This window comes from Carcharodon carcharias, chromosome 1, assembly GCF_017639515.1.
Source record: "Carcharodon carcharias isolate sCarCar2 chromosome 1, sCarCar2.pri, whole genome shotgun sequence".
NCBI classification, from domain to species: domain Eukaryota; kingdom Metazoa; phylum Chordata; class Chondrichthyes; order Lamniformes; family Lamnidae; genus Carcharodon; species Carcharodon carcharias.
Genome location: NC_054467.1, coordinates 185,361,885 through 185,384,786, shown reverse-complemented (window position 1 = coordinate 185,384,786; position 22,902 = coordinate 185,361,885).

Genomic DNA, 22,902 nt, shown 5'->3' with positions numbered 1-22,902 from the left:
GATGAAGGAACTGAGGGCATCCTGGCTAAGTTTGCAGATGATACAAAGATAGGTGGAGGGACAGAGGAGGCGGGGAGGCTGCAGAAGGATTTGGACAGGTTAGGAGAGTGGGCAAAAAAGTGGCAGATGGAATACAACGTGGGGAAGTGTGAGGTCATGCACTTTGATAGGAAGAATAGAGGCATAGACTATTTTCTAAATGGGGAGAGAATTCAGAAATCTGGAGTGCAAAGGGACTTGGGAGTTCTAGTCCAGGATTAACTTCCAAGGTTAACTTCGAGGTTGAGTCGGTAGTTAAGAAGGCAAATGCAATGTTGGCATTTATTTCGAGAGGACTAGAATAAAAAGCAGGGATGTGCTGCTGAGGCTTTATAAGGCTCTGGTCAGACCACATTTAGAATATTGTGAGCATTTTTCGGCCCCGTATCTCAGGAAGGATGTTCTGGCCCTTGAGAGGGTCCAGAGGAGGTTCACAAGAACGATCCCAGGAATGAAAGGCTTAACATATGAGGAGCGTTTGAGGACTCTGGGTCTATACTCGATGGAGTTTAGAAGGATGAGGGGGGATTTGATTGAAACTTACAAAATATTGAAAGGCCTGGATAGAGTGTACATGGGGAAGATGTTTCCATTATTAGGGGAGATTAGGACCCGAGCGCACAGCTCAGAGTAAAGGGAAGACCTTTCAGAACAGAGATGAGGAGAAACTTCTTTAGCCAGAGAGTGGTGAATCTATGGAATTCATTGCCACAGAAGGCTGTGGAGGCCAGGTCATTGAGTGTATTTAAGACTGAGATAGATAGATTCTTGATTGGTAAGGGGATCAAAGGCTACGGAAGAAGGTGGGTGAATGGGGTTGAGAAACTTATCAGCCATGATTGAATGGCGGAGCAGACGCAATTGGCTGAATGGCCTAATTTCTGCTCCTTTGTCTTATGGTCTTTTGGACATTTGTTGAGTAGCAGCTCCTATGTAGCATTTGGGGAATCGCGAACTAGGGGATATAGTTACAGAATAAAGGACACTCATCTAAAACTGAGCAGTGAAGGAATTTCTTCTCTCAGAGGGTAGTGAATGTCTGGAATTGTCTACTCCAGAGAGTTGTGGTGGCTAGATCACTGAAAGTGTTTAAAGAGGAGGTAGATAGATTTCTGAAATATTGGGGGGTTGAGGGCTATGAGGAGCTGGCATGAAAGAGTTGTTGAGGCCTGGGGCAGATCAGCCATCATCTTATTGAATGGTGGGGCAGGTTTGAGGGGCCAAATGGCCTACTCTTGCTCCTATGGCTTATATTCTTATGTACTACATAGGGGAACTTTCTAAAGTCTACAATTCTTGAAAAACTGAATAGACTGGCAGGGAGCTCTAATAGTTGTCTCATGTGAGATTTCCGAATAATTTTGAAGCAGAGGAATCAGCCAAAGCACCTAAAAAACAAGAGTCTAAGAAAAAGAGGGCAATATTTAGCGAGTGTGACCTGAAGTCTCTTAATTGGCTATGATCACTAAAATGCCCACCAACGTGGGCTGAAGCCATACATTTTGTACTGAATGATGGACTTCACTCTTACCAGTAAAATCCTGGCCTTAGATATGAACTACAGCTTCTTAGATGAGGTATCTATGAAACTGTAGGCCAGCGGGAGAAGGGGAAAAACCAAAATGATTTGCATCTGCAACAAAAGCCAAAATCCAGAAGCCATTTAATTGCAGTGTTTTTTCTATTATGTCACAAAATTATAAGACTGTAGTAGTACATAATGCATTATTTGGAACCAACAATCCAATCCCCAGAGGTCTTCATGTCTTATTCAAGTTTTATTGCCCCTTCCTTAAAAGCAATCATCCTGATGAATTGCCTACTGAGAGCTAGAAAAGAGCATAACTGACAAAAGCTTGCGACTGAACAGTGCATGATAAATATTACATAGAATTAGGACAGAGAAGTTCCTCTGTAAAATGCATAGTCAGGCAATTTTAAAGTGAGCAAAAGCAAAATACTGCAGGTGTTGGAAATCTGATATAAAAACAGAAAATACTGGAAACATTCAGTAGTTCAGACAGTGTCATGGTGACAGAAACAGAGTAAGCAGCCTTGCTATTAATGCCAGAATGGAAAGGTTGCCTTGAGGTGTGTGTGGGAGCATTCCTGTACTTCCTGATCCATAAGGAGTGCTGACGTGGGGACTTAACTTGGGGAGCCTGCAGCTCCTGCCTTCGTTTCACTCCCAGGTTTCCTGATCACTGGGAAATCCATGCAGCAGCAGTTAAGTTCGAATTGTGCTTCCACTTTTATAGTGGGAACCTGAATAAAGTACGTTAATAAGCATTTCACCTCTCCAAGGTGGGTCAATCGATGTCCCAATATTCGCCACTGTAAAAATGGTGGTCAGAGTGGCATTTTGGGGATGTGTTTCTCATATTTCATTCAATCCAGTCTAACCCTCTCCTGCCCAAGTTGGAGGGATGTGGGGAATTAGTATCAAGGCTGTTAACATCGCTTCTGTCTCCATGGATACTTCCTGAGCTGCTGGGTGTTTCCAGCATTTGTTGTTTAATTGCAAATGAGAACTTGGCCACTAATGGAGCTTTGGCTCCATCTGGCAATCTGTTTAATTCAAAATTTAGCAACTGGTGAAGGAAATTGTGAAGTGAATAGCCATTATTGAAAAGGAGTGAAAAACAAGGTAAGTCTCAAAATGTGTTGTTGTCTCCCAAATTCATGCCCCTCTGTCCCACAACTCCATGTTTGAATGCATTTCTGCCCTGCCACAGCACTAAAAGGGTCCTTATCAAAGTCACAAATTACATTTCTATGTGACTGTGAATATGGTATCTTTCCTCATCATTCCTGACTTTCCTGCAGCTCTTGACATGGTTCACTATGTCACCACACCATCCTCCTTGAATGCCTCTCTTACATGTTTCAGTTGGGTGAGGTTGTGCTCACCCGATTCTATTCTTACCTATTGAGTTGCAGCTAGAAAATAGCTTCCCTTCCATTCTCATGCCATTACCTCTGGTGTCCCCCAAAGATCTATTCTTGGTCCCTTCCCATATCTTCATGTATGTTGACCCACAGTGAAATCATCCAAGAATACATGGCCTAGATTTTCATGGAGACATGGTGACTCCTCACTTTACCCAAAATGGCACTGGGATCCACAAGTTCTGCTCCATATCAGACAGAAACAATTTTTGCCAGTGGAATGGGGAAGGAGGGCAGGTTGATTTCATGCATGTACATTTTACAAAACTGGCAGGACATTTAAAAGAGCGGCTGAGTTCAAGTAAGAGCAATTTTCGTAAGTGCCATTGCCAGAACCCAACATTTGTGACTTACATCTGTGTGGAAAAGTTGTAAAGCTATCAGGAAGGTCTCTGGAAAGGCCTAGAACATTTTTGGAGAACTCAAAAAAGTTTAAGAAGTGCCACAGAAGGTCCACCAGCACAAATAGAGGTTTGTGTTGATTCCCATGGCAGATGGAGAGTGGGGCCAGTGGCCTAGGAAGAGCGTATCTCTTCAGCCCTTCAAGATAATTCCCTGACTTGGGCATCCTGTTGGGAAGCAGGATGGAGCGTCAGGCTCACTAAGGGGATGAGTGTGCAGCATGCCAAACAATTTGCTTAAATGGGAATGGCACCATCTCATATAAAGGCCATAGAGGCATGTGAGCTGGGGGAATGAGCGTCCTGAGGGAGGGAACAAGGCCAGGAATTGGAGGCAGCTTAACGTGTACCAGGCAGGCAGAAGAGAACAAGAAAGTATGACCCTGATGTAAGGGTCTACCGAATCCAATGGCCATATCTGGATATGACAGGAAACTGGTGTAAACGAAGGCTGAGAGTATCCTGAGAAATATTCGAAGGAATATGTGCCATCTTGCAGCAAGATCTGGCACCAAAGTCTGCCAATCCCCATGCCCGGCCAGTGGCACTCGAGGTGACAGTGGTTCTCAATTTTTATACATCCAGATTGTTCCAGAGTCAGCTGCATATCTCTGCGGCATTTCACAATCAGCCGTTCACAGGTGCATCAAAGCCTCTCTGTGTGGGTGTGGAAGCACATAAACTTTCCTATGCATTTGTTAGCACAGACACAGATGGCTAGAAACGTTTGAGACATAGCACGCTTCCCTCAAGTACAGAGAGCTGTGGGCTGCACCCACATCGCCAAACGGGCACCGGTTCATCAGTCAAATATCTTCATTAGCAGGAAATCGTTCCACTTGCTGAATGTCCAGTTGGTGTGTGACCACAACAAAATGTTTCTGCATGTGTGCACATTTTCCAGGAAGATGCCATCACCCATACTCAGGAATTCGCAGCTCCCTCAGGTTTTCCAGACCCCAGCACAGAGGGACAAGGGCTGATGACCAATGGCGGTCAGGTGCAGACCCGCAATGCCATTGAGCAAGATGCTCAAGAACACCAAGATGCACTTCAGGTGCCTTGACTGTACTGCACGATCACTCCAGTGTACCCCTGCAAGGGTCGTGGACACCTGCATGCTCCACCATGTGGCACAGTAGAGGGGACAGAAGCTGGCGCTACAGCTATCTCATCTGAGATGAGGAAAATGAGGAGGATACCACGTCAAAGGTGATGGAGATGACATAGAGGAGGAATGGGAGGGCAGCAATGGGAGATCATCTGAGGGGCAGGGCCTTGTACCCATGGCTGATTCCTTACAGGAGGGGGTAATTGCCAGAAGCCTCTTAAGAAAAAGCAGATTTTCCCAAGCGCATGATATGATATGTAACCAAGCCCCCAGTGAGCAGCTTCCACATAATTAACCTTTATCTACACTTCTTCAGAGAAATGCCCACCCCCACAAGGGGAAAAAGTAACAGCACATACTGAAAGCCAGTGTCATCAATATGGCTAAAACCATGACCATCATAAGCCTTGGCTTCAAGATAGTGCACAAGTAGACTTTGAGAAGTCTTTCACAACCTGGACTATGCACATTTATATTAGAGTCTGGTAAAGAACTGGTCAAAACATCACCCTGTGTCTAATCAAATCATGCCCACTATGCCAAGAGTGCAAATAGAAATTATGACTAAGATGCATGGCCTGCATATGATTTTATGTGCCAACAGTACTTCAGCGACTACACATTGTGCAAGGTGATGGCACACATGTGTTTGCCACTCCTTTAACTACCTCCCACATTATCCTTCCATGACCAGTGCCTAGGATCATCAGTGTGTGACATCTACAAAATGCATTGCTGCCAAACACCTCAGCTCCCTGTGAACCCATGGCCTCTACCACCTAGAAGACAAAGGTTTCAGTTGTAGTGGAGATGCCATACAAGCATGCTTCCTTGGAGAATACATGCCATCTTGACATGTGGGAATTCTGCTTTAATCACCATGTAACAATCACGTGAGGAAGACTGTCTTCGACACAGTACTCATGCTTGAAGTGCACCTTATAAACTGGATTTGATCATTGAGTCTGATCATTGATTCCCCCTTTAAAGACAATCATTGATGGACAAGAAATGCTACAATGAGCATCTCAATTCACAATCCTTGTTATCTGAAGATCTGGAGAAGGAACCAGCCTTTCACTGTTGACATGCATGGACACATCCTTGCTCCTGATGGCATCAGTGAGGGATGAACTTCAGGATGCAGTCTCCAGTGCCAATCATGCTTTTTGTTAACGTTCTAATTGAGGGTGTTAGTGTACAAAAACAGACAAAAACATCCTTTGCACTTGATATGTGTATTTACAAATTGATTAATTGTGATCTTAACAAAGTGATCTATTGCATCCGTATTTCTGCAGGGGTAACCATTGTCACTGGCATATGTACTGCAGATGAGGGCTCTGGTGGAGAGGCTGGGGAATTAGAAGAAGGTGAGGGTGCTGAGATGCTCTCAGAATCTTTAACCTCCTCACTAAGATAAAAGCACCATTCACTATCCCCTGACCTTCCCCTCTCAAATGCTGAATGTTCAGTGCTCAGCAAAGGACTCAGTTTCAAACCTTTACACACCCTCACCTCAATGAATTCTGGGCTCAGCACGATGCTGAACTCTTCTTCTGCCACTCACTTCTTTCGGCAGGAGTCCTCCCCCGTTCAATGGATTCTTTCACCCGCATTCAGTATTCTCCCACTATCTGGACCCCTCCCTCTTGCCTCTTACCTGCTCTTGATCTTTTCATTGAGAACAGTTGGCGTGACACTAGCCATCTCAATTTCTCTGCTCCTCTCACCCATTCTAACCTGTCTCCTTCTGAACTTGTCGCACTCCGTTCTCTCAGGTCCAACCCTGACTTTGATATCAAACCTGCTGACAAGGCTGATGCTGTTGTTGTCCGGCATACTGACATCTACAGTGCAGAGGCTGATTGCCAACTCTCAGACACTTCATCCTACCTCCCCCTGGACCATGACCTCACCACTGAATATCAAACCATTGTTTCCAGAACTGTCACTAACCTCATCTCCTCTGGAGACCTTCCCTCCATAGCTTCCAGCCTCATAGTCTCCCAATCTCTAGCAGCCCACTCCTACCTCCTCCGCAAAATCCACAAACAGGACTGTCCCAGTAGACCAATCACGTCAGCCTGTTCCTGCCCCACGGGACTCATTTCTTCCTATCTTGACTCAGTTCTCTCTCCCCTTGTGCAGTCTCTTCATACCTACATCTGTGATTCCTCTGGTGCCCTACATCATATCAACAATTTCCAGTTCCCTGGCCCCAACCGCCTCCTCTTCACCATGGACGTCCAATCTCTCTACACCTCCATCCCCCACCAGGATGGTCTGAGGATCACCACTTCTTCCTTGAACAGAGGCCCGAACAATCCCCATCCATCATCACTCTCCTCCACCTGGCTGAACTTGTTCTCTCACTGAACAATTTCTCCTTAACCTTGTCTCACTTCCTCCAAATAAAAGGTGTGGCTATGCATACCCAAATGGGTCCCAGTTACGCCTGTCTCTTTCTGGGGTATGTGGAACATTCCTTGTTTCAGTCCTACTCAGCCCCCCTCCCACAACTCTTCCTTTGGTACATCGATTACTGTTTCGGTGCTGCTTCATGCTCTCGTTTGGACCTGGAAAAATGTATTAATTTTGCTTCCAATCTTCACCCCTCCATCATTTTCACATGGTCCATCTCTGACACTTCCCTTCCCTTCCTTGACCTCTCTGTTTCAATTTCTAATGATAGCCTGCCCACCAATATTCATGACAAGCCCACCGACTCCCACAGCTACATCTACTACAGCTCTTCACACCCTGCTTCCTTTAAGGACTCCATCCCATTCTCTCAGTTCCTTCGCTTCCATCACATCTGTTCTGATAATGCCGCTTTCCAAAACAGCACTTCTGAAATTTATTCCTCCTTCCTTAACCAAAGTTTTGCACCCATGATGGCTGACGGGGCCCTCAACCATGTCTGACCCATCTCCTGCGCCTCTGCCCTCACACCTTCTTCTCCCTCCCAGAACCATAATAGGGTTCTCCTTGTCTTCACTTTTCAGCCCACCAGCCTCCGCATTCAAAGGATCATCCCCCACCATTTCCGCCAACTCCAGTATGATGCCACCACAAAACACATCTTCCCTTCACCCCTCCCTGTCGGCATTCCATAGGGACCATTCCCTATGGGACACCCTGGTCCACTCCTCCATTGCCCCCAACACTTCAACCCCCTCCCACAGCACCTTCCCATGCAATCGCAGAAGGTGCAACACCTGCCCCTTTACTTCCCCTCTCCTCACCGTCCAAGGACCCAAACAATTCTTTCAAATGAAGCAGCATTTCACTTGCACTTCCCTCAATTTGGTCTACTGCATTTGCTGCTCCCAAGGTGGTTTCCTCTACATTGGAGAGACCAAGTACAGTCTGGGTGGCCGCTTTGTGGAACACCTTTGGTCTGTCCTTTTGTCTATGACATCTTTTGCAATCTCTCCTTTGCCTTCACCTATCACTGGCCTTCTATCCAGCTTCACCTGTCCCATCCCACTTAAACAGTATATATTTCACCAGATTTTAACTCACCTTTAGCTCTGAAGAAGAGGCATATGGATTTGGAACGTTAACTCTGTCTTTCTCTCCACAGATGCTGACAGACCTGCTGAGTTTTTCCAGCAATTTTTGTTTTTGTAACCTCCTCACTAACCTTGGTTGGCCTTTAGGTGGGTGAGCTGATGCTGGATGCTGGGGCGCAGCCGTTGTCAACTCTAGCAACCACCAGCATTAGCACCACACTCCAAAGTGCTTCTACCATCCCCTTTAGCACCTGCTATGAGTGATTCCCCATCCCCAACAATGAGGTCAGAAGGCACCCTCGCAACCACCATTTCTGCCTCCTCCACGTTCTTGATTCCTGTGACCTCACGGGCTCATCCCAGTCTGGGCCATCTACCTGGCTTGTGGGACCTCTTGTCCTGCAAATACAGAGTGATGTTAGCTTAGTATATAGTGCTGCCAGGGACAAATCTCTTGAATATGGCAGTGCATCACAGTGGACATTCGCATTTCAACACAAAGCTGTGTGCACCTCCAGCAGCAGCTTGGACATGCAAGCATCCATACTAGAGAAACGTTGTGCACCAAGTCTCCCACCATAGGCGCAGCATTCAAATGTGAACCATCTCATGGACTTCTATGTGCTTCTGCCGAACAACTCACCTTGCTGGAGCTTAGCAAACCATGAAACCTCTCTCTGCACTGTATCTGTGATCTAGAATGGTCCCCTGCTACACTCATGGTGGAGACTATCTCCTGCCATACCCTCTTAGTCACTATGGATGGGTTCCACCAGCCACTGGGATATAATGTTTGCCAGCATCTGTGGATATCCTAGACCAGGATCTGGAGGTCCTGGTCACTGAAGCCGTGCTTCTGTAGTTGGCCTCCTTTGTGATATTCTCGCATAATAATTAAAAAAAACAAGGGTGTGTAAGGCTTTCAGCTTTCATTGGCCTCACACATAACATATGTCTGCTTTATTGCAGGAATCATGTTCTCTAGCACAGCAATGCCTGATGTTGAGGGGGTGGGTAGGATGAAGATGGGGCTGCATGAATGCAGGGTGGACTGGAATTTATTCCTGTCACTCATAGATGGCATGTTGTGCTCCCGAGCACAAACTAGCCTGCTGGTTCGTTCCCTTTGAATCACTCCAGCCTGCCATTACATTGTGCAGCTGTGAGGGTCCTGGGCAAGGCTCATTTGCATGCCAGCATCCTGAGAGATAGGTGGAAAGAAGATAGATGGAAGGGCAAAGGGTACTTCTAACATTCTGCCTACTGCACAAATGAATAACCTGATATTTGAATTTCAGTGCTGCTGAGATGCCAAGGGCTTAGGCTGCACATCCCAATGACCAGAGGATTATATTCAACAGCACGTCCCTTCGGATGTTCACAATAGGCTTAGTACTGACTGTACTCAACCAGCCCACATTGGCAAAACTTAGAACACAATGTTTAATGCTAGAAGTGATTCTGTGATTGGACAGCACTTGCTGAATAATCCCGAGTGTTCTAAGAATTATACTGGCAACCAATTTAAGATAATTAGTTGGTCTCACAATGTAGCTCACTTACACTTGCTGGAAACTATGTATATTCATATATAGGTCCCTGTTGTCTGCAAGCAGAAAGAGTACTTCATTGGTTTTAAACTGCTTTGAGATATTGGTGGGGCATATAAAGTGCTTTATAAATGCAAGTTTTTTCTAGTTCCATTTTTCTGCTCTTTCTCCATATCCCAGTGATTCTTTCTCCTTCAGTTATTTATCTAATTTCCTTTTGATAGCTACTATTGAATCTATGTCCACCTTCCTATCAGGCAGTACATTCCAAACCTTAATTATTTTTTGCATAAAATCTTTTTCCTCATGCCATCTCTAGCTGTTTTGCCAATCACTTAATATCTGTGAGATCTGATTATTGACTTCAGACATTGTAATTTTTTTTTATTTATTTACCCTTTATAATTTTAAACACCTGTATAAAAACTCCTCTTAGCTTTTGCTTCACTAAGAATAACAATACCAGCTTCTCCAGTCTATCCACGTCAGTCCCCCATCCTGGAACTATTCTAATAAATCTCAACTGTACCCTCTCCAAAACCTTCACGTCCTTCCCAGAATTGGACACAATACATTATATGCTAAAAAACAAATTCACCTATACAACAACATAAGATGGTGAGAAAAGAAAGAAGACTTCCATTCACATCATAACCACTAGACATCTCAAAGATCTTTGCAGCCAGTGAAGTACTTTAGAAGTGTAGTCACTGTTGTAATATAGGAAACACAGCAGCAATTTGTGCAGAACAAACTCCTACAAAAATGACTTGCTCAATACAAATCCACGCTGGCTCTTCTTTATTACTCCATGCTTGCCCAAGTGGCTGCTAATTTTCTCTCAGGTTATTGTTTCTAAAAGCCAGTGATAAACTGTTGTGTAATTGCCAGATATATTCTTCTCCTCTTTTTTGAACAAGAGTGTAACATTTACAGTCTACCAGTCCTCCATACACAATCCTTGTATCTAAGCAGGATTGGAAAATGATGGCCACGTAATTTCTATCCTTACGTCCCTCAGCAACCTAGAACTAGTTGGCTTATCCACTTTAAATACCGCCAGCCTTTCTTGTATTTTCTCATTAATTATTTTTATCTCCTCTAGTAGTCTGACAATCTCCTTATTTACAATAGCTTTGGCAAAGTCTTTTCCCATAGTAAATATCAATATCAAGTATTCACTTAGTACCTTAGCCATGCCTTCTGCCTCCACCAATAGATCTTCAATGTTGTCCCTAGTCAGCCCCACTGCTCCTCTGACAATCTTTTTACTGTTAATATGACTACAGAAGACTTTTGGATTTCCTTTTTTCCAATGTGTTAGCTGACCATCTATTCTCATATTGTCTCTTTGCACTACGCATTTCCTTGTTAATTTTATATTTTTACATTCAGCCTTATTCTCCCTGTATTATTAAGTAGATATACTCCGTTTTTCTGCTTCATCCTACTCTAAGAGCTTTGTCATCCAGGGAGTGCTGGCTTTGCTTACCCTCCCTTTCCCTCTTGTGAGAATGTACCCAGGCTCTACTTAACCATTTCCTCTTTAAATGTCACCCATTTTTGCCTGCGTCTTCGATTTTACCTATGTCAGGCCTCTTCTTGGTTTGCTAAAAATTGCCTTCCATCAGTTAAGTATTTTTATTCTAGATAGCTCCTGGTCCTTCTCCATAACTGATCTAAATATTGTGATGCTATGGTCATTATTCCTGAAATGTATGCATCTGACCGACTTTATTCTGCAGTACTCGATCCAGCAGTACCATTTTCCTTGTTGGGCAGAAACATACTGTTGAGGAAAATTTTTATGAACACCTCTCAGAAATTCTTCCCCTTCCCTGCTTTCACCCCTTCAAGTAATTTCTGCCTCATTCAATATGGAGTAGTTAAGGTCTCTCATTGTCATTTTTCTATAGTTCTTGCATCTCTCAGTAATTCATTTGCAAATCTTCCCCTCTATCTCCTTCCATTGTTGGCCTACAAAATACACTAAGTAGATTAATACCGTCTTTATTGTTTCCTCACTCCAACCAGATAGGTCTGTCTTTGACTCTTCAGGGACATTCTCTTTCTAGATTGAAATATTTTCCTTATTCGGAACTGCTACCCCTCTTACTTTTTTCTTTTCCAGATATTTCCTGAATACCTTGTACCCTGGAAAATTAAGCATCGGATCGTCACCTTTATTGAGCTGGATCTCAGTTATCAACACTACATAATATACCCTTGTGCTATTTGTACCTGTAACTCACCAACCCTATTAACCAATGTAGTATTTGTAAGTTAAACCTTTTCTTACTGTTATGTGGATCATTGACTGTACAGACAAATCAGCCCTAAGTGTGGGAAATCTTAGGTGCCGGGTTTTTCTAGACTTGGTCTTGGAACAAGCGTGTAGCTTCATCGGGAGCTCTGTATATAAAGTTCATTGTTTCTTAAAAGAAACCTGACCTGCATTCCAAGGCCAGAATTTTGAGTTCTGTGGGAGAGCAGTCGGCGGGCGGGAAATGGCCCATCACCCGCAATCGGCCCCGACCGCAATTTCACATTGGCCAGCCAGTTAAGGCTCATCGAGCATGAACGGCGGCTCCCAAATGGTCAGGAAGGAGCAGGCAAGGGCGGGGGGGGGGGGGGGTGGGGGGTACTTAGAGCTAAGTACTAACACCATGTGTGTTTTTTCAATTCCCTCAAGCTCTAGACTTACAGTCTAGAAGCCCGCATGTGTAGCGATTGGTCAATACAGTCACATGGTCAACTAACTACATTCTCTTGAAGGAACACAGCACTCCGCTTTACCACACCATCCATCCTGTCGGGCTGGAGCACTGAAGAGCCTCAGCACCTGGGATTGTCTTAGGATGTTTGCGTCATGAGAGCTGCCAGGGTACCTTGCACAGACTTGCAAAATCTGCATCCTGTGGTCACACACTATCTGCACGTTCATGGAGTCAATCCTTCCCTGTTGATGAAGGCACCCAGCCAACCCGCTGGCGCCCTGCTGGCCACATGTGTGCAGTCAATTGCACCCTCGATGCGGGGGAAGTCAAAAATTGCTGCAAAGCTTCTGGCTCACTCAGCCTGGCTGGCCTTGTCAGTATGGAAATGAAGGAAAGTCACTATCCGCTTGAACAGATCTTCTGTCACCAGCTTGACGCAACTATAGACAGCTGATTGGAAGACTCCACACAGGTCTGCCACTGACGCCTGGAAAGAGCAGGAGGCATAGAAGTTGAGGGTCCCTTTAGAGCCACTGGCATGGAGTGTCCACCCACACTGTAGGAGCTGATCTCAGGCCCAATCATCTGAGGTCACAGTCTCCCTTGAGAGGCTGAGCCTCCTTCAGCATTGTACCCCGCACGTATTAAGGTAGCTGCATCGCCATCTGTAAACCCTGGCAGCAGCATAGTGGTGTCTTATGCAGCTCCTTGCACCTTGGACTTCCTGCTGTCGCCACGCCCCCTGTGCCTGAGCCTCTCCTCCCATAGGCTGCTCCCCTGGAAGTGGCATTGGGACACATGGCCTCTTCTCCCTTCTGCCCCTCCCTTCCTCCTCAGAGGAGGTACCACCAGCGGAGAGTACAATCCCCATTACCAGGGTAAGGGAGGGCTGACTGATACCTGGAAGGGTCCACATGGTCTGAATTCTCCGGGGACCTTGGAGACACAAATGAGTCCTGTAATGAAGCCTGGAAATGCTAACAACGAAGCCCCAAACAGGGACGAAGCTGCCAAGTACCAATAAGTTACCAGGAGCAAACTATCTAGCAAATTCCTCACTACTCACATTGACATTGCGGCTGACCCTTTTTATCCTGCCCGTGGATGAGGTTTTTGAAATTGTTGGCTGGCTGCCTGCCCATTTTGCCCATGTGATGAGTGCAAAATCGCACGGGCAACAAAAAGTTGCCATCAATTGGCTTTTTAAGGGCCTTAACTGGCCTCTTAATTAAGGGTGGGTGTGGGTCCAGCACCCGCTCGCAGCCGCCAACCAAAATATCGTGCGAGCACCCAATGACGTTGGGATGCTCACCTGACATCATCACACACGGTTTTACGCCTGATCGGGTCGGGCACACGCCCAAATTCTGCCCCAAGTTTATTACAACCACACTTTGAAATGATCATAATTGCACTGACAAGGGTAAAAAGTCACCTCAGCTCGTTTATGGCCTCAGACTTGTCGCTGCAGAGGCAGTGAACATCCATATCAAAGGCCTAAGGAAATTGGACTTTGGGCTTCAATTTACTTGGAGTGAGCTGCCAACTCTGGTCATGTATTGACAGACAGCTCGCCCAAGGGAAAATATCAATATCAGGCTGACTTCTTCTCTGCAGTGCCCCTCAAGTAAATCTTGGGTGTGGGTTGGTGCAGGCTTCGGGGAAGCGGGCAAGAGGTGCTGCCACAGTGATACCTGTGGAGTCCAAGGATTACTTCTGCTAACCTTTTGCTCTAACAGGCACAATGCCAGCCCTAGTTAGCACTGATTTATTCCAGAAATAAATCCTAAAACAGGAATTGGTCTTCTAATTAACATAATCAAAGGACTTAACACCTGTATTAGGCATCCACATGGGATGCCCCATAAGCAGATTGGCTACAGTCTGTCCCACTGAGAAATTGCTACTGTTTGCATCCACTTTAAAATGGACTCAAAGGATCCAAATTTATCCCTAGATTATTTTATGCATATTTACTTTTTAGAGATACATTTATTTATGGTCCTCAGGGAAGAACTTGAAGATTTTGCAGCCCAATGCAAAACAAATGCCTTTAGCCATATTTATCTCTCTTTAAACTGGCTACTATTGTTTTCTTGACCACACTTTTTAAGGGAGTCATTCATTCAGCCACAGTGAACATTTGTCTCAGTAATCATTTTCCCATTAAATGGATGATTGAGTGCCTTCTCAATGACTCAGTTGATAAGTGGATTACATGGCCTAGCCCTGAATTATACAGAACAAGACTGCATTTATTGGCCTTCTGGAATATAAAGGACATGCACTAACCTTAAGCATTTTATATGTTACTACCACAATTCTTTCCTTGGGGAAATGCAAGAACAGCACTAGGCCATTCTGTCCATTGAGCTTGTTCTGCCTTTTACTTAGATTATAGTTGATCTGCTTGGTAGATAATGTTGGGCAGGGTATGGTTAGAGTCCCACCTGCAGTAGGGGAGAAGTGTCCTTGGAGAACTGGCAAATTGGGAAGCAGGTTCTGGGTAAAGGTGAGTGTGAGGTTTAATAAGGTAGTGACTGCAAAATTGGACTCTGCAGCACCTGTGGTTTCAATGCCACAGTTGCTGTATAGGTACAAAAATGGCACCCACACTGCATGTGGACACTTTGGGCACAGCCTGCACTGAATGCCATTTTAGTGACAGTGTAAGCTTGGGTATTAGGAGCATGGACTGAAAGTACAATTTGATGCCAATGCTACCATTTTTGACCTTCCTGCCCTGGTTAATGTCCTCTCTTAAACATGCAGAGCCGAACATGGATCAGGGATAATCCCTCACCAGTACTATTTAAAAGGAGCATCAATCACTCTCCCTTTAGATTCTGATTAATTCCAATTGGCTATGTTTGAGTTTGGACAAGTGCTTGATGATTTGCAGAGTTGGTTAAAGTTGAAATTAATAGGGCTGCACATGGAGAAGGCTTAGGCTCTGACTTCAAGAACTCATGTCACACCACTTGCTCCCAATGGTGGGTGCTACAGTCACCAACCCAGATGGAGCAGAGGCAACAAATAAAATGCGTGCAGTGGGAGGAGGGGAGAAGGGCGCTCTGCAGGAGGCCTTATCCACCTAGGATCTTCCAGGAGCATTTCTCCTTCTCAACTTAAGCCAGGACACACTGTGTGCATCATCTATGCTTTAAAAGGAGGTGCTCACAAAACTTAGCAACCTCTTGTGACCAGCCCTGCAACCTGAAAGCACTGTTTGTAGCTGTGAAGATGACCATGGCCCTGAATTTCTTTGGGATCCATCCCTGCATAAGAGAGGTGACAGATGCTCTTTCTATCAGGAGAGTTCATTGTGTTCTTTCTGACCAGTAAAAAGCAGGAAGAGTGTGCAGGTGATTTTGCCAGGATATCCCAAAGGCTGCACACACATGACCTTGTGGGCATTGCATCTAAATGCAATAATGTACTGTAACCACAGGTTACTACTCACTAAACATGCAGTGGGTGCGTGACCATGCTCAGCACATCATACTGGTGAATGTCTGCTATCCTGGCAGCAGTCATGATGCTCCCATTCTGCACCAGTCCATTGTTCCCTCAGTATTTGAGTCACCACTTCAAACCAGAGGTTGGCTGCTGGGTGATAAGGGCTCTCAGGTCAATGACTCTGCTGCACAACCCAATCACACGTGAGCAGCATGCACATAATGATACCAATGCTGCAACACAAAACATCAAAGAGCAGACCGTTGGGGTGCTGAAGCAATGCTGTCTTGAACACTCTGGAGGAACCTTGTGATATTCACTGGAACATGTGTCCTGATTCATGGTAATCTGCTGCTTTCTTTACAACCTGGACCTCATGAGGAGACATCACTTACCAGTAGGTATATGCTGAGCAGTTTAGGAGCAGGAGGAAGAGGGGGAGGCAACTGACACATCTCCTTTCTGGTTGGGCTGGCCAAGATTGCCTCTTCCTACTATGGTTCCATTGAACACAACCCCAATTCCCACTACAACAGTCTCACATCTTACCTTCTAACTGTCTGTCACAGCGTCCTCTTGGCCATGAAACTAAAATAAAAACCATCATAAAACAACCTTTCCAAACCAACTTTCTCAAACAAATAATCCAGTATTCCATACAAATGTGAACTAATCGCTTTACGCATTCTCATAGTGCCTGTCTCATGGGTGCCTTTGACTGGCTCGGTGCTTCCCTGATGACTGCAGCATGGCTTGTGGACCTCCATTGGAGGGGGGGGGGGATGACGTCAAGTGGCCTTGCAGGACACCCCTGAGCAATTCTGGGTCAAGAAGACCTGGCTTTAGACTGCATCACCTCAGTATGGGCGGCAGCAGTCTGAGCTGGCAGGCTGACAGGCTACAGCAAGGACACTGCACTATGGTGGGGAGGATGAACAATGTCACCCTGAGAGAAGACAGCAGGTTTGAGCTCCAGGGAGTCACTGCCACTTTCAGGATGGCACGTCAGCAATCTGCTGAAGCATAAATTTGGGACTGCTATGAGACCTTGCAAACTGATTTGGGCACTGGTATCCACAGCCATAATGGTAGCTTCCTGAATCTGCATGGCAACAAGCTTAGATTTCGTGACCTCAGTCTAAACTTCCATTGCAGCACTCAGATTTTGGGTAGCTTCTGCTTGTGCTGCAATGTATATAATAACATCAGCTCTGAAGGGCTGCATCATGGTTAGGTCCTCAAGTGTTCTCATAGAGGTGACTACCATTTCTGCACTGGAAAGAATGGGATCCAAGCTCTGCATGAAGCCATGTGCCAAGTTGGATCTGGACTCCTCCATGCCCCTTGACTTTAGTGCCAGGCTTTCTGGCAGGCCTACTAATGTACCCAGCATCACTGTACATGTCCAATTGCATTTTTCTATATAAAAGCAAAAAACTGCAGATGCTGGAAATCCAAAATAAAAACAGAAATACCTGGAAAAACTCAGCAGGTCTGGCAGCATTGGCGGAGATGCTGCCAGACCTGTTGAGTTTTTCCAGGTATTTCTGTTTTTGTTTTGCATTTTTCTATATGCTCCCTCCCCCACGACCCTCACCTCACATTGAAATCCTCATTTAAGTCATCTGCATGAGAACTCATGAGCAACTTCTTCCTTCAGTGAGCTGGCACCTGCACTATCATTTCCATCAACCCTGGCTGCTCGCCACTAGTGCCTGGTGTCTCACCAAGTGCAAAGCCACCTCAATGCTACACCACATATTGCCAATACGTGAGCTGGTGGCTGCAAGCATGAGATTGAATGATCGTGTTTCTCCTTCATCAGGGGGAAAGTGGAAGTGTGGCAGAGGCAGGTTCAATTGAAGCAGTCAAGAGGCCATTAGATGATTATTTAAATAGAAACAACATGCATGGTTATGGGGAAAAGGCAGGAGAATGACACTGAGTCATAATGCTCATTCGGAGAGCAGGTGCAGACAACCAGGGGCCAAATGGCCTCCATATGTTCGTATGTAACAATTCTGTGATCAGCTCTATCAGGTTACTATCCGGTTGGGAACTTTGAAAATTACAGCCCAGAATGCACCTTTAAGCGAGATATGGCTGAGAAGTGAAGTGTTGAAAGGAAAAAGCCTGCACACAGTGCTGAAAGAGGAATCCAAATAGGAGTGGCAGTAGCTGTCAGTGGAATCAGGTAGCCTGACCCTGCAGAAAGAGGTTCAGTTGCTTAACAGATAAGGCCCTGGGTTCAACATTGATTAATATTATGGAAACAAAGAGACAAGTGTGTACTGCAACAATAACCTGCATTTATATAGCGCCTCTAACATAATAAATGTCCCTATGTGCTTTACAGCCAGCATATGAAGAAAATTTGGACATTGAGGGTGGAATTTTCCACTCTGGAGACTAAGAGCAGAATTTTCCCTGCCTGTTGGTGTCAGGCGTGTTCAGCAGTGTGAGCGGAGAATATGACGTCAAAACTCAGTTTCACAATGTCGTGAAACCAGTTTGCGATCGTCCACTCAGCCTGTTGATGGTGGGCTGCATTTCCCGCGCTGGATGGCGGGAACCTTATTGTAACACATCTGCAAGAGGCCTGCCCACCGGAATCATCTCCCTCCCTCCACCCTGCTGGATTGTCTGCCCATGTCGGTGGGAAAACACGCTGATGCAGAACACGCTTTGACAAGTGTGACGTGCAGAAGTGGGGACTTACCGCCAGGGCCTTGCTCACACCGCAGACATCCAAGGAGCAGAAGATGCTGGAGCCTGAGAGCAATGGGACCCAGGAGGGACGCCTTGGCATGCTGGGTGGATTCCCATGGACATGGCTCTGTCACAAAGCAGCTCACGGAAGTTGGAAAGTCACCGTTGAGCGTCTGCTCACAGCAGATAATGATCAAGCGAGTGGAGAGATAGGTCTAGCTATGTTTGGGAGAGCAAGATGTACCGGGGGCTGGAGGAGGAAGAGTTGTCTGGGAGGGGTGTGGTGAGGTGGTGAGATTGGGAGGGGAGGCACGAAGGTGTCAGGGTGGTGGAGGTAGGGATGGAGGGAGAGAGTACGGGGAGGAGGGGGTAACGGGAGGAAACAGGAACTGGGGAGGTAATAGGGGTAGAAGGTTTAACTGAAGGAGTTCGGAGGGGAAAAGGAATGCGGAGAGGGAAGTAGGTCTGGGGGAGGAAGGAGTGTGGAGAGGGGAGGGAGTAATGGCAGAGGAAGGTGTCAGGAAGGGGGAAGGACTAAGGCTGGAGGAGGAAGTGAGGCTGGAGGAAAGAGTAGGAGGGGGGAAGAACTAAGGGTGGTGGAAGAAATAAAGGTGTCTGAGGGAGCCAGGAAGGGGGAAGGATTATGCAGTGGGGAAGTAGTCTGGGAGTGGGAGGACTAAGGGGGGTAATCCAGGGGGCGGGGGAAGGGGTTCCAAGGGGGGGAGGGGTTCCAAGCGGGGAGGGGTTCCAATGGGTGAAGTGGTCAGGATGGGGTTGTCCAAGTGAATGTGCAAGGGAGGGCACTGATGAGTCCAAGATTGCCTCCTGGGGAGTGAACTGAGGGTGGGCATGGCATGAGGGAATGGTGAGAATGACCGAGGGCAGAGTTAGGTGGTGAGGTGAGGGTTCTGCAGTAGTGGTAGAAGGGACAGCGAGTTGGTTGATGGGGACTCGGAGGCAGCCACAGACCCTGGGGATGGGAAGGAGGAGATTGAGGAGGTGAATGTGGATGGGGTTGGGACTTTTGGGAAGGACACCCCTGAAGGAAAAGTATTGCGGCTGGTAGGTCACGGAGGGGAAGTGGAAGGTGATGCTGGGGGGGAGTCAACAATGCTGGGGGAAAGGAAATGGGTGACTAGGGAAGGGAGTAGGATGGAGGAGCGAATGAAGAACTGAATCACCACCATGCTGTTTAAATCAAAAGTGAAACGAGTCGTGGGGACGAGATCAGGTGCTGCATTGTGTGCGATCACTGAGTGGGCAGAACTGCAGCTCAGCTCAGATGAGCAACTGAAAGTGAACCCCAGCAGGCAGCATTGAAAATGCTCAGGGCATTGAGGTGGAGTCTGATACGTGAAGGATCCATGTGCGTGGGAGAGTGCTTGCATGAAGCTCCGAAAGGCTCTGCCACATGCTTACTTCTCTCTCCAGAATCACTCGTGGGCCAGCTGCTTCCTCTGTGCCTCTGTGTTGACAGAGGATGAGCTTGAGGGGCTCACAGGCAAAGGGGACTTGGAGGGAGAGGACAGCCTCTGAGATTACTGAGTGGATGACCCAAGGGTGTCCAGCTGCTGCTCCTCCTCTCTTTGGGAGTCTGAAGGCCCCAGCCTCACCCCTTGAGGGGAAGGGACACCTGGAGTGATGTTGATGTGCCCCGTTTCCCTCTCATGTGGCACTGCTGGAATCATCCATGGCTTCCGCAATGGAGTGTAGGCCTGCACACATCTCCATGTTCTGCTGGACCAGGGTCCCCATGGCATCCGCCATCCTCCCCATGGAGACCTCCAGACGCGCACATGTGGGCACCACTTCACCGCAGATCAGGAGGACGCACTCCTCCGACTTGGTAGCTACTCTGCTGAGGGTTTCCAACAGCTCTGTGTGATGTTCGCATGCCTACTGCTGACTCTCCATGATGAGAAGGGAGGCCAAATCTAGAAGCTCGTCATTTGATCTGGACATCACAGATGCCTCTTTCCCAGTAGTCCACCGAGTGTCAGGGAGCTCGGCCGAGCCTGTCTCCTCCAGCTGCAGACATGTGTCTGTGCGGTGACCACCAGATTGTAAAGCCGAGCCTGCTCTAGGTTTAGGTCCCACCGAGGTGTGCGTCTCTGTGCTGGTGCAGGGTGTGGCTAAGCACTGTGACGGGTCTTCCAGACTGCTTATTTCCAGCTCCTCAATAGATGAGGCACCCTCTTGTCTGGAGGTGAGGAGCTGGACGGAGCTGAGGGACAGGTTGGCTAAGAATGTCAGTTGTTTGGCAGAACTCCCTGTGAACCACAGTAGAGATATTTAGTGCACGACAGCAGAGTCAAAATCAGGGGAGAGCACTCACATTTGCATTGAGAGATGGATGATGTGGTGCAGTGTCCTCACGAGGGTGTTTGCTGCTGGCTTTGCCATCACCACAGGCACGGTCCACATCTTCACCAGTCAGTGCGATGGCACACTCCTCAAAGTGAGTGAGATGCCTAATGTGGGTCATGCCATCCCCGGTCTGGGACCTCTTCCTGCTGTTGTGGGCTGGCTTCTCCTTCATGAACACAGATGGAAAGAGTGTGAGCAGGACACATGTCACTGCCTGAAATGTTTGTGAGCGAAGACATGGACAGGATGAGGATGTGAGCTCCAGAGGATATGAGCCTGAAGGAGGTGTGAAGGTGTGTGTGAGAGTTAGTGGTGTGATCCCTTGAGGTGTGAGATCCCAGTGGATGTGTGATGGGTTTCTGAGTGTGTGAGTTGAGACTGATGAGGAGAATGACTTACCCTGGCAGAATGGATGAGACCATTCATCCTGTAGTGGCATTAGTTGGCTGTCCTCTTTTACAGGGCATTGGCGCTGACCACCACTGCCACCGCCTCCCATGTTGGATTGGTGACCTTGCTTGTTGGTCTTTGCCCAGAGTGAGGGTAGAGGGCATCATGGTGGGCCTCCACAGCATTCAAAAGGACAAGGGAGGTGTCACCGAAGCCAGGAGCTGAAGTTTTTTTGCCTTTTGGGGCCATGCCTTCCCTGCAGCAGTCCTGGGCTGGGAGATTATTTGCAGCTGCACATTAAATGTGGCGCCTGGCATGATGAGGTGGTGAGGTGATGGCATGGCTGGTGAATGAGAGCCTGCCTACCATGGAAATGGTGTGTTTCTCAGAAATGCATAATTAATGTGGTGGGTTTGAAATGGTACAGCGTGAGGAGCCGCCATTGCAGCCGATGGGTAAAACGCCGTTTTCCCGCCCACTACCACACTTAATGCAAATCTGGGATGATTCCACCCTGAGTGTGGTGATGGGTGTGAAAAGTGTAGCATTTCCTGCTGGTCAGAGTGGGCGGCATCCACGCCAGATCGTCCGCTTGTCAGTTCATTGTATACACTTGAACATGAAGCATGTCAGATCTCATGTGGGCTGGGATAGTGTTCGTTCACCCAACCATCACATCATCGGATCATCTTTCCAGGTGCTGTATTTAAGTACACTCGGCACAGCATTCACCCTCTGCGGCCCGGGGCTGGTCATGTCGAGTGATGGCCCCGAGATGTAACTGCGTCATTAGGTCAGCTTGAAAAATGGTGGTACTGAGATTTTACTACGGACCAGCTTACAGTCCCCCCCACCCCATCCCTGACAGTCGAAATCCCTCCCATTGTGCTGGAGGAGCATCATGTTGGGGTTTCCCTCCATTCAATCACTGTCCTTTCACCCCCCTCTCATCCTTGATCCAATCGTGATAGTGGTTGATATCCCTGTCCCCACCCCTCCCCACCGTTGAAATGTTTGATGTTGATGGCCCGTTGCCCCAGCTAGACCTGACCCCCTCCCCATCTCGAGGCCCATTGTATCATGACTTACAGAGACCTGCCCTTCATGAGACCATCTCATGCCCCCTTACATTTCCTGTTCCCCATCTGCAGGCTACAGGTGCCTTCCTAGACTGTGCCATCTTCAGTCCAGTGGCAAAGCTTCCAAACCCCAGGACCCACCTGTGTGAGGGACTGATGACACCCTGCACACCATGCTGGGCATGACTGACACAGGACTGATGGGCCCGCTCCCTCCCTGGACTGGGACCAAGACAGGCGTGCCAAGTACAGACCACTAAATTGTGGCACAACTGCCCAGGACTGTCTCTGCTTTGTGGCCCCAACTAATTCCTCTCCCCACCCCCATCACAGCCGTGTGTCTGTGTGGTCTCTTACACAGTCATCCCCCCCTAGTCAATCCTTTGTCCTCCAGCCCCTTCCACCACTGCCCCTACCACCCGCCCCCCCCACCCCCCGTCCCAGCTTTCCCACTGGCCTCATGTGGTAAGCCTTGGCTCTGATCACAACACCACCCCCCCTCCCCACCCGGAGTTCCCACTGGTCTTGCCTGCACAGCCTTGGCAAGGAGTTGGAGCACCTGGGAGCGCAGTGCAATGAAAGATAGACAAACATACCTCGAGGTCACAAGTGA